Genomic DNA, 15,703 nt, shown 5'->3' with positions numbered 1-15,703 from the left:
TGGTGGAAGGATCAATAACCAGGGGGCATAGATTTAAGGTAAGGGGCAGGAGGTTTAGAGGGGATGTGTGGGAGAATTTTTTCACCCAGAGGGTGGTGGGAATCTGGTACTCACTGCCTGAAAGGGTAGTAGAGGCAGAAACCCTCATAATATTTAAGAAGTACTTGGATGTGCACTTGCAATGCCATGGCATACAAGGCTATGGGCCTAGTGCTGGAAAATAGGATTAGAATAGTTAGGTACTTGTTTGACCGGTGCAGACTCGATGGGCCAAAGGGCCTTTTTCTGTGCTGTAGACCTCTATGACTCTTTAAAGGGGAAAAGAGGTTTAGGGAGGGAATTTGTAAGCTTAGGGCCTTGGAAATTGAAAGCACAACCGTGTATGAAGATGGATGTGATTGTTTTTAATATTTTGGGAATATGGTAGAGAAGGCTGTGTGTGTGCATGTGTGTGTTCATCATTAATGAAACTGGGGGGGAAGGTTAGTACAGATAGCTTGACTGTGAGAACTGAGAGATGAAAGGTAAAGGTGTTAGGTTTATGTAATTGTAATGAGAGGTTGGTGAGGTTGGATTTTCAAGCAAATAGGTTGGGTAAAATTTGCATTATGGGATCAATGAGGACTGTTAAATTTCAAAGGTGAGTTTAGAAGTGACAGCTTACAAAGGTTTCATAAGCAAATAAGGGAGTTAAATTATATTTGACTCACACGTGCAGGCATTAGGAAAACATGAAAGATTTTTATATTTTGAAAAGTGGTGTCAATGTGGGGGAGATGTCCTGAGACCAGATCTATGTTGGGAAATCTGTGAAGGATTTGAATTTGAAGCAGCCATCCAGTTTCAAGCCAGAAAAGTCTTTGTTTCTGAACCTTTCATAGAGTGGAAGACAATTAAAAGTCGTGTGGTGTACCTTTACTAAAGTGACAGCAGTTTTTTGCCTTGGGTAATATTACTGGATTTTTATGGTTAAAAATCTGTAAGGGAGCTGTTGCCAAGTAGTTTACTTGTGATGAAGGGTCATAGGGACTCGAAATGTCAACTGTATCCCTCTTCGCAGATGCTGTCAGATCGGCTGAGTTTTTCCAGGTATTTTTGTTTTTGTTCTAGTTTACTTGTGTGTTTGACCAAGTGAGTGTTTTGGGGGAATGTTTTGTAAGACAGTTTAACTGTGCAATTTTAACCTGTGTGCATAAGTTTTTTTTTCTTCTTGTTAATAAATATTTTAATTTTAAAATCCTAAAAGTGTTACTGGGATTCTATGCTTCTGGAGCCAATAGTTATCCCCTCATTTTCAAAATACAAAAAAAGGTTATGATCAGTAAGATAAGTTTCCCTCTGGGATTTGCCTTGCTCAGCGAATAACATTGGCTGTGGTTGTAACACCATGAATGGTAGAGCAATTAAACTGGGGATATTCATGAGGCCCGAATTGGAGGAGTGCAGATAACTCAGTGATTATAGAGCTGAAGGAAGTTAGAGAAAGTTGGGGTGGGCGATGCCATGGAGAGGTTTGAAAACAGAAGAGAATTTAAAATCAAGGCGTTGTCAGATCAGGAGCCAATGCAGGTCAGTGAAAACAGGAGTGATGATGAACAGAACTTGGTGCAAGTTACGATATGGGCAGCAGAGGTTTGGATGACCTCAAGTTTAATGAGGGAGAATGGGGTGGGCTGGTCAGGTGTGCACTGGAATAGTCAAACCTAGAGGTGACAGAGGCATGGACGAGCCCAAGGCTGGGGCTGTTGCGTGATGATATGGGGGCAGAAATGGGTGGTATTAGTGATGGCGCAGATGTGGTCAGAACCTCCTCTTGGGTTATCATATGCCAGAATGCTATAAGGACTCAAAAAACCCCAAAAATGTTGGTAATGATGGAGATGACAAGGATAATGAAAACAGAAGTACAGGAGCAGAGGCACGGAGATGAGCCAGATCTGAGATTCAAACAGCGGGAAACAAAGTGACTGAGGCCGAATACCAAGGCGGCAATTAACCAGTTGGGAAGCAGTCAGGAATGGTTGGGGGAGGTAAAGGTAATGGATCAAGCCAAGAGGGGCAGGAATAACATTTGGGGTCCACGTAATGGCAGGAAATTGTCTGGAGCAGAGGTCATCATACTTAAATTAAGAGATATTAATAAAGCATTTACATTTAAATTTAATTTTCTTTAAATAACATGCTACGAGCGCGACTTGACCCAAAAAAGTGTTACTGGAAGTAGAGTAGTACAATAGGAAGCGCCTAAGACTTTTCATGCATAACTATTGTGCAAAGTGAAACATGATATCCTAGGCCTAAATTTTACCGTAGGAGGGCGCACGCGCGTGATTGGTGGGCCTGGAGGCAGCCGGGAAATGGGCCCCCGACTGTGATCGGCTCCCGACCGCGATTTCACGCTGGCTGTCCAATTAATGGCCAGCCAGTGTGAAACGCGCGCTGAAAAGTTCAATCTATGGGAGGGTGATGACGTTTCCGCGGGCACGGGTGAGCGCTGTGAGAAAGTTCCCTGAAGGCAGACAGCTGCCTCAGAGACCTGAAAATGGTCAAATAAAGGTTTAAAAAGCTGCAAGAAAATGTCCATGCATCACAAACAATCACCTGAAAATATAGCTGATAAATGTGCTGTCCGCACAGAAATTTCATCCCGCCCTTGGATGAGGTTTGTTGAAAAATGCAAAGAACCGCCTAGCCGATTCGCCCGTCCGCCAACTGTACGGTTGGACAGGCCACGGAAAGTCGGAGACAATTGTGCCATTAGTGGGCTTAATTGTCAGCGGGTGTGCTTTTGATTTCTGTGCATGTCCACTGAGCGAAATCTCGTGCAAGTGCGCAATGATGTTGGGACGCTTGCCCGACATCTTCTTGCACAATTTTACACCCAATCGGGTCAGGCGCGCGCCTGCAGTACATAAAATTCAGCCCCTAAAGTGCGCTTTCCCTATCCTGCTATGTCTAAAGATAACATATACTCTTCAGATTCAAACAGAAACATGGCAAAGCTACAGCTTTTCCAATTGTTGCCCGTCTCTCAACCTTCAGCACATCCTCTCTCGTTTGTATCATGTCTAGTTTAAGCAGATTTAATTTATCCTTGATACAATTGTTGCTTGTCAATAGCAAAAGACGCATGACTATTGAGCTTTTCTATCCCATATGGATAATGAAATAACAAAATCAATAGGAAGCCTGACAAGGTACTGCTGCATTCTGCACATTCACAGACAATTAGAAAAAGATGAATGTGTACAAAACTTAACATTTTATACTCAGCAAATGAGTAAATTAATTTCCTTCTCGCAAAAAATTATCATACTTGGAAACATTTATCTCTTAACTCTGAACTGTAATGCACCCGTTCCTCTCAAGCCTCGATCTGTTTTAGCTGTATCCTATGAAGGAGAAGAAATTGTTAGCTACTAAACTTGGCTGCTTGGAAGTAAGTTCTCTTTAATTCTACAATATCTACTAGTGTCACTGAAGGTAGCAAATTTAGATAAGGTCACCTGAAATACACTGGGAGGGCAAGAGGAGAAGTGGCAGGCAGCAGGATAGCAACAGTTGTTACAGGATCCAGGACAGTGTGAAGTGGACCTAGAGAAATGTCAGAAGGGGCCAGAGGGATATCAGGGAATAGGAACAAGAATAATAGGGAGCAAGCAGGGCACCATGAGTAGAATCATGCCTGTTTAATTCATCAACAAATGTAGCATGGATGGAGAAAGGAGTGGGGTTCAGGAGAATAGCTGCTTGAAACCATGAAGTTGGGTAAGGTGCAGGAGAAACCTGATTTTTAAAAATATGTTTTCATGGAATACGAGTATCATTTGCAAGGCCAACATTTAGTGCTAATCCTTGATTGCCCTCGTGAAGGTGGTGGTGAGTCACCTACTTGAACTGTTATAGCCCATTTGGTGTAGACACACCAACAGTGCTGCAAGGAGGGAGAGGTTCCAGAGTTTTGATCCAGTGACAATGAAAGAACTTGATGTAGTTCCAAGTCAGGATGTTGTGTGACTTGGAGATAAACTTGCAGGTGGTGGTGTTCCCATGCATCTGTTGCCCTTGTTCTTCTAGGCGATGGAGGTTGCAGGTTTGGAAGATATTGTTAAGGAAACCTTGGCAGTGCATCTTTTAGACGATACACACGTACTCCACTGTGCCCCTGTGGTGGAACAAGTAAATACTTAAGGTGGTGAATGGGGTGACAATCAAGCAGGCTGCTTTATCCTGGATGATGTTGAGTTTTCAAGTTGTTCAAGTTGCCTTCAACCAGACAAGTGAATAGTATTCCACCACACTCCTGACCTGTGCCTCGCATATGGTGAAACGGTTTTGGGGAGTCAGGTGAGTTACTTACTGAAGAATTCCCAGCATCTGTCCTGCTCTTGCAGCCACAATATTTATATGGCTAGGCCAGTTAAGTTTCTGGTCAATGATAACTCCTAGGATGTTGATGGTGGGGCAATTCAGCAATGGTAATGCCATTAAATGTCAAGTGGAAATGGTTAGATTCTCCCTTGTTGAAGATAGTCATTTCTTAGCACTCGTGTGGTACAAATGTTACTTGCCATTTATCAGCCCAAACCTGAATGTTGTCCAAGTCTTGTTGCATACGAACACAGACTGCTTCAGTACCTGAGGAATTGCGAACTGTGCAATCATCAGCAAACATCTCACTTCTGACTTCTGTTTGACAATAAAGACTTTGGCAAGTCAACAAAAGTCCTAGCAAACAGAGTTGTTGTCACCAAACTCCTGTACTGCAGTGAGATCTGGACTGTGCATCAGCAACACATAAGAGCGCAAGAGAAATTCCATTAGTAATTCAGTGGGAGGCTCATCAAACTAACACTAATATTATTCGTGAAGCCAGCTCCACAAGCGTTCAGGCAAAACTCCTACAAAATCAACTTCAATGGACTGGACACTGAAAAGCAACTCCCCAGCCAGGTCCTGTTTCCTCAACTCTCAAATGGCCAATGTTCCAGGGAGGGCAAAGAAAACGCTCCAAAGACATTCTGAAGCTCTCTTTGAAACATGGCAGCATTGACATTAATTACTGGGAGGAGCTTGCTACTAATCGTTCAAAATGGTGACAACTTGTCCATCAAGCTGCATCACGCTTTGAGCCACAACGTTTTAATGATGAGGCAGAGCAGCGGCAAAGGAAGAAGAAAATGAAGTAAATCTTGCACTTCTGATCCCACTACCTCGTGGTACATCCTGCTCCATGTGCCCAGGTTGACATTGCAGTTTTAGGTATAACTGGTACTGCTGTGGCATGCTCTCCTACACTTCTCATTGAAGCAGAATTGATTGTAATGCTAAGAGTGAGGGATATGCCAGGCCTTGGGGATTTAGGCCTTGGTCTAAAACAGCTGAACTGGATGCCAGAGGCTCAAGTCAATGTGGCTGGGGGCTAGGTTGAGGCAAAGAAATTTCAACTGAATCAAGTTGGAGCACAGAAGATATTAAACATCAGAAAATGTGAGTGGGACAGCAGGAATCAGAACTTGAATCAAAGAGGCTTAAAACTTGCAATGAGCAGCTAAAATTAAAAAAGATGGAGAAAATTGTTCACTTAAAGAGAGGATTCAACAGGCAGAAAAACAATATTTTCAGGTGGAAGCTTAGTAGCCACACGTTAGAATGGGGAAGATCTACAGTGCCACCCAGTGGCAGGAAGCCTGATAATATAGAACTATATAGAATTTGCAGCATTGAAACTGGTCATTTTTAAAATTCATTCTTGGGGTGTGGGCATTGCTGGTTAGGCCAGTATTTATTGCCCATCCCTAATTGCCCTTGAGAAGGAGCTGGTGAGCTGTCGTCCATCGGGTGTAGGTAGGGGATTTTGTTCCAAGACTTTGACCCAGCAACAGTAAGGGAACAGCGATATAGTTCCAAGTCAGGATGGTGTGTGACTTGGAGGGGAACTTTCAGGTGGTGGTGTTCCCACCTATCTGCTGCTCTTGTCCTTCTAGATGGTCGCAGTCATGGGTTTGGAAGGTGCTGTCTAAGCACCCTTGGTGAATTCCTGAAGTGCACCTTGTAGATGGTACACACTGCTGCTACTGTGCATTAGTGGTGGTGGGGGTGCCAATCAAGTGGGCTGCTTTGTTCTAGACGGTGTCAAGCTTCTCGAGTGTTGTGGGAGCTACACTCATCCAGGCAAGTGGGGAGTATTCCATCACACTCCTGACCTGTGCCTTATAGATGATGGACAGGCTTTAGGGTGGTGAGTTACTCCTCACAGGATACCTAGCCGCTGACCTGCTCTTATAGCCACAGCATTTATCTGGCTAGTCCAGTTCAATTTCTGGTCAATGGTAACTCCAGGATGTTAGTAACGGGGGATTCGGTGATGGTAATGCCATTGAATGTCAAGGGGTGATGGTTAGATTCTCTCTTGTTGGAGATGGTCATTGCCTAGCACTTGTGTGGTGCGAATTTTACTTGCCACTTGTCAGCCCAAGACTGGATATTGTCCAAACCTTGCTCCATTTGGACATGATGCTGAACATTGTGCAATCATCAGTGAACATCCTCAATTCTGATCTTATGAGGGAAGGAAGGTCATTGCTGAAGCATCTGAAGATGGTTGGGCCCAGGACACTACCTTGAGGAACTCCTGCAGTGATTCCTGAAGCTGAGATGACTGACCTCCAATAACCACAACCATCTTCCTTCGTGTTAGGTATGACTGCAACCAGTGGAGAGTTTCCCCCCAATTCCCATTGCCTTCAGTTGTGCTAGGGCTCCTTGATGCCACACTCGATCAAATGCAGCCTTGATGTTAAGGGCAAGTCACCCTCATCTCAGGAATTCCCAACAGAAATGTCTTCAGTAAATGTTGATGAAAATACAACTGTGATAAATCATGATGCATGAAGTAAGGTTACATGGTTAGAAGACACAAAACTTTTACTAAGATATAGGACGGGATTTCCCAGCCCCGCCTGCCTCCGGGATCTTCTGGTCCCGTCACAGCGGGGCCAGCAAATCCCGGTCAAAGTTAGATGTAACAGAATGATAATTATAAAAATTAAAAGCTTTTATAAAGTAGAAGAACATAAGAATATTCAGGTCTGGCAGCACGTTTCGAGTCCTCAAGACCCTTCAACAGAACTAAGTAAAAATAGGAGAGAGGTGAAATATAAGCTGGTTTAAGGCCGCCACCAACCCAACCTCCCCCCCCCCACCACCACCTTAAACCAGCTTATATTTCACCCCTCTCCTATTTTTACTTAGTTCTGTTGAAGGGTCATGAGGACTTGAAACGTCAATTTTGTTCTTCTCCGCCGATGCTGCCAGACCTGCTGAGTTTTTCCGGGTAATTCTGTTTTTGTTTTGGATTTCCAACATCTGCAGTTTTTTTTTGTTTTTATAAGAACATTCAGCCCTTAGAACCTACTCTGCCACTCAATGAGATCATTGCTAATCATCTACTTCAACACCATTTCCTGTACTATCCCTATATCCCTTGATGTTTTTAATATGTAGAAATCTATCAATCTCAGTCATGAATATACTCAACGATGGAGCCTCCGCAGCCCTCTGGGGTAGAGGATTCCAAAGATTCACCATGCTCTGGGGGTAAAAAATTCCTTCTCTCAGTTCTAAATGGCTTGCCCCTCATTCTGAGACTGTGTCCTCTGGTTCTAGGCTCCCCAGCCAGGGGAAGCATTCTTCCTACATCTACCCTGTTAAGCCATGTACAAATTTGATATGTTTGAATGAGATCACCCCTCATTCTTCTAAACTCCAGAGAATAAAGGCCCAGTCTATTTAACCTTTCCTCATAGAACAATCCCTCCATCCCAGGAATTAATTGAATGAAACTCTGTTGCACACCCTCGATGAGAAGTATATCTTTCCTTAGGTAAGCAGACCAAAACTGCACACCATACTTCAGATTCTCTCTTACCAGGCTCTATCCAAATGCAGTAAGACACTTTGCTCCTATACTCTGTTAGGGGGAAGAAAGTAGGTACAAATTTATGGTAAAGGAGTATTTATTGAAAAGGAATGAATTATTTAAAATCTCCAGGCAACCAGGGCTACCAAGCACATTGGCAGTTAAAGGTTACCAGATGAACCTTGCACAGCCTTAGGGCCTGCAAACAACAGAAAGGCCTTGGGAGCCGGACTGCAGTCAGAGAATTGGCAATAACAACTAAGATTAAGTGTGCTCTTCAACAGATAAGGGAAGAACAGATGGTCCTACTGTAGGTAGGAGGTCTCTGCCTGGGTGAAAAATAGGAACATACGATGCATGTACCTGTTATCAGAGATGTCTGTTTAATGTAAGCCTATATGTTGACGAGATCGTAATCTGGAAACTGTTCTTGTACGTGACCAATAATATATAAATATTTTGAACACTTGTAATTTAGCAGAGTGCTATCTCAAGCTGCAATGAGATGGTGCTATCCTTACAATTGCTCGAATAAACGATCGTGACTTGTACCTGAGACTCCTGTGGTCCGTTTGTCAAAGCCACCACATCAACTCAAATCCCTTTGTAGTAAAGGCCAACATATCATTTGCCTTCACAATTGCTTGCTGTACCTGCATGTTAGCTTTCAGTGACTCATGAACAAGTCCCTCGAAGGTTAACACTTCCCAGTCTCTCATCATTTAAGAAATATTCTGTATTTCTGTTTTTCCTACCTAACTGGATAACCCCAAATTTCTCCACAATGTATTTCATCTGCCAAAATTTTGCCCACTTGCTTAGCCTCTTCAAAGACCCCTAAAGCAACTTTGCATCCTCCTCCTGAATGCAGTACTCCAGCTTCTAACTCTTAAGTGCCCTCTGAAACGTCCTAGCAAGCCAATCAGTTACAGGGAGTGAAAGCAGGAAGCAATTTTTCGAGCAAAGTGGAATAGAAAACTGGAAATTACTCCCCCAAAAGGCTGTGCATCCTAGGTTAATTGAAATTTTCAAGATTGATAGATAGATTTTAGTTGAATAAGGGTATCAAAACATTTAAGAGAAGGAATGGTGCAGTGATAATGTCACTGAACTAATAATCCAGAGGCCCAGGCTAACACTCTGGGGACATGGGTTTGAATCTCACCACAGCAGCTGGAAGAATTTAAATCAGTTAATAAATCTGGAATTGAAAAGCTAGTCGCAGTAATATTTACCATGGAATCTTTATCAATTGTCGTAAAAACCCATATGGTTCACAAATGTCCTTCAGGGAAGGAAATCTGCCATCCTTACCTGGTCTGGCCTATATGTGATTCCAGACCCACAGCAATGGGGTTGACTCTTAAATGTCCTCTGAAATGGCCCTGCAAGCCACTCAGTTGTATCAAACTGCTAAAAAAGTCTACAAAAAGGAATGAAACTGGACGGATCAGGCGGTAGCGACCTAGGTACCAGTAACGGCAAACCCAGCCCTGCCAACCCTGTAAAGTCCTCCTTGCTAAGATCTGGGTCTTGTGCATAAAGTGAGAGAGCTGTCCCACAGACTAGTCAAGCAACAACCTGACATTGTCATACTTATGGAATCATACCTGATAGACAATGTCCCAGACACCATCATCACCAGGTATGTCCTGTCCCACCAACAGGACAGAGTCAGTAGAGGTGGCAGAACAATGATATACAATCAGGAGGGAGTTGCCCTAGGATTCTCAAAGTTGACTGCAGACCTCAGGAAGTCTTATGGCATCAGGTCAAACATGGGTGAGGAAATCTCCTGCTGATTACCACCTACTAGCCTCCCACTCAGCTGAATCAGTACTTCCTCAGGTTGAACACCACTTGGACGAAGCATGAGGGTAGCAAGGACATGGAATATACTTTGGGTAGGGGTTTTAACGTCCATCACCAAGAATGGCTCAGTAGCACCACTACTGACCAAGCTAAAGGATACAGCTGCTAGACTGGATCTGCAGCAGGTGGTGAGGGAACCAATAACAGGGAAAAACCTACCTGACCTCTTTCCTCACCAATTCACCTGTCACAGATGCATGTGTCCATGACAGTATTGGTTGGAGTGACCATTGCACAGTCCTTGTGCAGATGAAGTCACACTGAGGATATCCTTCATTATGTTGCATGGCTCTATCACCATGCTAAATGGGATAGATTCTGAACAGAGCTAGCAACTCAAAACTGGGCATCCATGAGGTGCTTTGGGCCATCAGCAGAACTGAATACAAACACAATAAGTAACCTCATGGTATCGTCCACTCTACCATTAGCATAAAGCCGAGGGAATCAACCTTGGTTTAATGGACAGTGCAGGAGGGTATGCTAGGAGCAGAACTAGACATACGTAAAAATGAGGTGTCAACTTGGTGAAGCTACAAAACAGGACTACTTGCACATCAAACAGTGAAAGCCGCATGCAATAGAGAGAGCTAAGACATCCAACAACCAACGGATCATACCGAAGTGCTACATTCCTGCCACATCCAGTTGTGAATGGTGGTGGACAATTAAACAATTAACTGGAGGAGGAGGCTCCACAAATATCCACATCCTCCATGATGGTACAGCCCAGCGCATCAGTGCAAAAGACAAAGCTGAAGCATTTGCAATAAAAACAGGAAATGCTGGGAAAACTCAGCATCTGTGGAGAGAGAAACAGAGTTAATGTTTCGAGTCCATATGGCTCTTCTTCAGAGCAGAGCAGAAACGACAACAACAAACTCACCCTAGAAGCATTTGCAGCCACCTTCAGCCTGGTGCTGAGTGGATGATCAATCTTGGCCTCCTCCGGAGGTCCCCAGCATCACAGGTGCCAGTCTTCAGCCAATTCAATTCACTCCACAATATCAAGAAATGGCTAAAACGCACTGAACACTGCAATTGCTATGGGCCCTGACAATATTCTAGCAATAGTACTAAAGACTTGTGCTCCAGAACCAGCTGCACCCTTAGTCAAGCTGTGATGGAAAGGGTCATCAACAATGCTATCAGGCGGCACTTAGTCAGCAACAGCCTGCTCACTGACGCTCAGTTTGGGTTGCACCAGGTCCAGTCAGCTCAGCTCAGTTCAGCTCCTGATCTCATTACAGCCTTGGTCCAAACATGGATAAAGAGCTGAACTCAAGAGGTGAATGACTGCCCTTGATATCAAGTCAGCATTTTACCTAGTGTGGTATCAAGGAGCCCTAGCAAAACTGCAGTCAGTGGGAATCAGGGGGAAAACTCTCCACTGGTTGGAGTCATACCTAGCATAAAGGAAGATAACTGTGGTTATTTGAGGTCAATTGTCATGAAGAGATTAATGTCTATAATGTTATTGGAAATTATTTTTAAATTAATCTTGCAGTAGGGTCTGTGTTTGTGTGTGTGTCTGTAGTGTGGCTTAACTGGATTAAAGCCAGTTGGCCTGGGTGCTTTGATGTATAGTAGTTTGAGATGTTAATTAGATAAATGTAAGTTAAAAGGTAAAGTGCAATTTGCATTTGTTGAATAAACCATTCAAAAGAATAGGTAAAATCTTGCACCTAGCTGGGAGGCACCAAGCAATGTGTTTATGTTACTAATAAAATTAGTGGAATGAATGGATTATTGTTAGGAGAGGTAAAATTAACAAACCTAGTAATGCAATGGAAAATTTATATTCAAAGGGAAAGCTAGGTATAACACGAGAGGGGTTTTGTGCGTGCAGGTCAGAGACATGTAAGATCTAACCGGCCTGTATGCCTGCACAGAGCCATAGAGGTCTACACCACAGAAAAAGGCCCTTTGGCCCATCAAGTCTGTACTGGTCAAACAAGTACCTAACTATTCTAATCCCATTTTCCAGCACTAGGCCCATAACCTTGTATGTCAAGTGCACATCCAACTACTTCTTAAATGTTATGAGGCTTTCTGCCTCTACCACCTTTTCAGGCAGAGAGTTCCAGATTGCCACCACCCTCTGGGTGAAAAAATTCTCCCTCACATTCCCTCTAAACATCCTGTCCCTTACCTTAAATCTATACCCCCTGGTTATTCATCCCTCCACCAAGGGGAAAAGTTCCTTCTGTCTACCCTATCTATGCGCCTCATAATTATATACATCTCAATCATGACCCCTCTCAATCTCCTCTGCTCCAGGGAAAATAACCCCAGTCTAACCAATCTCTCCTCATAACTAAAACCCTCCAGCTCAGGCAACAACCTGGTAAATCTCCTCTGCACTCTCTGTAGTGTAATCACATCCTTCCTATAATGTGGATTCCAGAACTGCACGCAATACTCTAGCTGTGGCCTAAGCAGCATTTTACACAGTTCCAACTCCTTGCTCTTAGATGTTATGTCTCGGCTAATAAAGGCAAGTATCCTACATGCCTTCTTAAAACCACCTTATCTACCTGTCCCGCTATCTTAAGCCTTAAGGGCCCGGTGGACATGCACACCAAGGTCCCCCTGATCCTTGGTATTCCCAGGATCCTACCATTTACCGTGTATTCCCGTGCCTTGTCTGTCCTGCCCAAATGCATCACCTCACACTTATCCGGATTAAATTCCATTTGCCACTGACCAGCCCGTCTATATCCTCCTGTGATTTAAGGCCTCACTATTTACCACCTCACCAATTTTCATCTCATCCACGAACTTAATAATGAACCCTCCTACATTCAAGTCTAAATCGTTTATATATACTACAAATGGCAAGGGAGCCAACTCTGATCCCTGTGGAACCTCACTGGACACAGGTATCCAGTCACAAAAACACCCCTCAACCATCACCCTCTGCTTCTTGCCACTCAGCCAATTCTGGACCCAATTTGCCAAATTGCCTTGGGTCCCATGGGCTCTTACCTTCATTATCAGTCTCCCATGCGGGACCTTATCAAAAGCCTTAATGAAGTCCAAGTAGACTATGTCAAATGCATTGCTCTCATCACTTGGTCACCTCTTCGAAAAATATAATCAAAATGGTCAGACATGACCTCCCTCTAACAAAACAATGCTGACTGCCCTTGATTAATCCCTGCCTCTCCAAGTATAGATTAATTCTGTTCCTCAGAGTTGCTTCCAATACTTTCCCCACCACTGAGGTTAGACTGACTGGCCTGTAGTTCCCTGGTTTATCCCTTCCTCCCTTCTTGAATAACAGTACCACATTGGCTATCCTCCAGTCCTCTGGCCCCTCTCCTGTGGCCAGAGAGGTATTGAAAATTATTGCCAGTGCCCCTGCTATCTCCTCCTTTGCCTCACTCAACAGCCTGGGATACATTTCATCCAGGCCTGGAGACTTAACTACTTTTAAGCCTGCCAGACCACTTAGAACCTCCTCCCTTTCTATGCTAATTTCTTTAATCATATCACAGTCCTTCTGCCTGATTTCCATACCCATTTCATCCCTCGCACTTGTGAATACCAACACAAAGTGTTCATTTAGAGCCCTACATACGTCTTCCAGCTCCACACACAAATTACCAAAATGGTCCTTAATGGGCCCTACTCTTTCCCTAGTTATCCTCTTACTCTTAATGTACTTAACGACTGTACTACAACTGAAAAGAAACCAAATTGAAAGAAACCTCATTTTGAATTCGTAAGGTAAAATGTGCCTTGCCTGGTGTCTGTTTAAAGCCTATGGGCAGAATTTAGCCCACGGTGTGTGGGCCCAGCAAAGGCGGTCAGAAAGCCGACCACCGCCCGCAATCAGGCCCAGAAGGCAATTTTACGCTGGCGGGCCAATTAAGGCCTGATCATCGTGAAACGCAAGCGGCAGCGCTCGGGGTGGCAGGGTTGAGGGGGGGAGGAGGAGTGTGAGCCAGGTGAACGCTACCTTCATGCTACATAATCTCCCTGAGGCAGAGAGAGATCTGCCTCAGGAAGAAGAACTGATTTCGTTTAAAAAATTAAAGAGCTTCTAAATGTTATGAAACATGTCCCCTCATGTGACCGTCAATGAACATATTTTTAATTCAAGTGTCAAATTTTTGTGTGATTTTTATTTGCTTTAGGAAACCTCATCCCGCCTGTGGATGAGGTTTCCTAAAAAAACGTGAAGGCCTCTTGGCCTTTTCGTCGGTCCATCAACCATTAGGTTGGACCTGCAGCGTAAATTTGAATTTAATTAACTTTTTAATGGCCTTAGTAGGCCTTTTAATTGTCAGCAGGCATGCTGCCAAATACGGCATGCGCCTGTCAAAGAAAATATCGCAGGGCTGTGCGACGACGTCAGGATGCTCACCTGACATCATCGTTTGTCATTTCACACTCAGTGGGTCATGCATGCACACACCCGCCGTGTGTAATTTTCTGCCCAATGGGTTATTGTTGCCTTGGTGAAGATTTGCCTGGGAGTGACTAATTTGGAGATTTGTTTAAAAGTTATTATGGTAGTAATTTGTAGACATATGAATGTGTTTAATTACTTGTTAAATTAATAAATGTTTAATTTATTTTTATATGAAAACCTCTTCAGGCTTGGTGGTTTTATTACTGAATTCAGAACTGCATCTCAAACATACCAGGTTTTCCTCTGGGATTTAAACAACTCAGCCTTTACCAACTACTGTGTCATAACATCAATCATCTCAGTCCCACGACCTCGCTGCAGTGTAGTATCCTAGGCCCAAACATCTTCAGCTGCTTCTTGATGCCCTTCCTTTCATCATACGGTCAGAAGTGCAGCTGTTCGCTGACGACTGCACAATATTCAGCACCATTTACAACTCCTCAGATACTGAAGCAGCAAGATCAGAACAACGTTCGGGCTTGGGCTGATAAATGGTAAGTAACATTTGCACCACATAAATGGCAGGCAATGACTATCTCTAACAAAGAGAGAACCTAGCCATTTGCCTTTGACATTCAATGACATTACCATCACTGAATCCTGCAGTATCAACACCCTGGGGAGTTACAATTGAGCTGAAACTGAACTGGACTAGCCATTATAAATACTGTGGCTACGAGAGCACAATAGAGGCTGGGAATTCCGCAGAGATTAACTCACCTCCTGACTCCCAAGTATGTTCACCATTTACAAGGCACAAGTCAGGAGTAAGGTGGAAAACTCTCCTCTTGCCTGGGTAAGTGCAGCTTCAACAATACTGAAGAAGTTTGAAACGATCCGAGACAAACAAGCCTGCTTGATTGGCTTCCCAGCCACCACCTTCAACATCCACTCCCTCTACCACTGACACACACTGGCAACAATGTGTACCATCTACAAGATGCACTGCAGCAACTCCCAAAGGCTCCTCTAACAGCACCTTCCAAACACACAAACTCTACCGCCAAGGACGACAAGGGCAGCAGGTGCATGGGGACACCATCACCTGCAAGTTCCCCCTCCACGCCACATGCCATCCTGACTTGGAACTATATCACTGTTCCTTCATTGTCGCTGGGTCAAAATCCTGGAGCCCCCACCCTAACCTACAGTACCTACAATAGCTGAAGCAGTTCAAGAAGGCTGCTCACCACCATCTTCTCAAGGGCATTTAGGTGTGGGCAATAAAACTGTGGGCCTAGCCAGCAACACCCACATCCCACGAAACAAATAGAAAAAGGCACATGGAACCAAAGAGCTGAAAGACAGAATGAATGAATAAACAAGTTAGAGGAGGCATTGCAGAGAAGAGCCACAAGGTTCAACCCAGGGGTCTGAGCAATGAGGAAAGACTACCTTGGCTCAGGCTTTTTGGTTTGGAAAAGAGGTGCCTGAGCAATGCACTGGAGTTTTATAAGACTGTTAAAGGTATAAAAAAGTTATCCCAAAAT

General features: G+C 43.9%; 1 protein-coding gene across 3 annotated transcripts in view; it reads right to left on the bottom strand.

Moving 5' to 3' along the window:
• amacr (alpha-methylacyl-CoA racemase) overlaps nt 1-15,703 on the bottom strand; it is a 112,175-nt gene that overhangs the window by 26,495 nt on the left and 69,977 nt on the right. The gene's annotated exons all lie outside the window — the stretch shown is intronic.

This window comes from Carcharodon carcharias, chromosome 1 (assembly GCF_017639515.1).
Source record: "Carcharodon carcharias isolate sCarCar2 chromosome 1, sCarCar2.pri, whole genome shotgun sequence".
NCBI classification, from domain to species: Eukaryota; Metazoa; Chordata; class Chondrichthyes; order Lamniformes; family Lamnidae; genus Carcharodon; species Carcharodon carcharias.
This window is presented reverse-complemented; position numbering and strand designations above follow the sequence as displayed.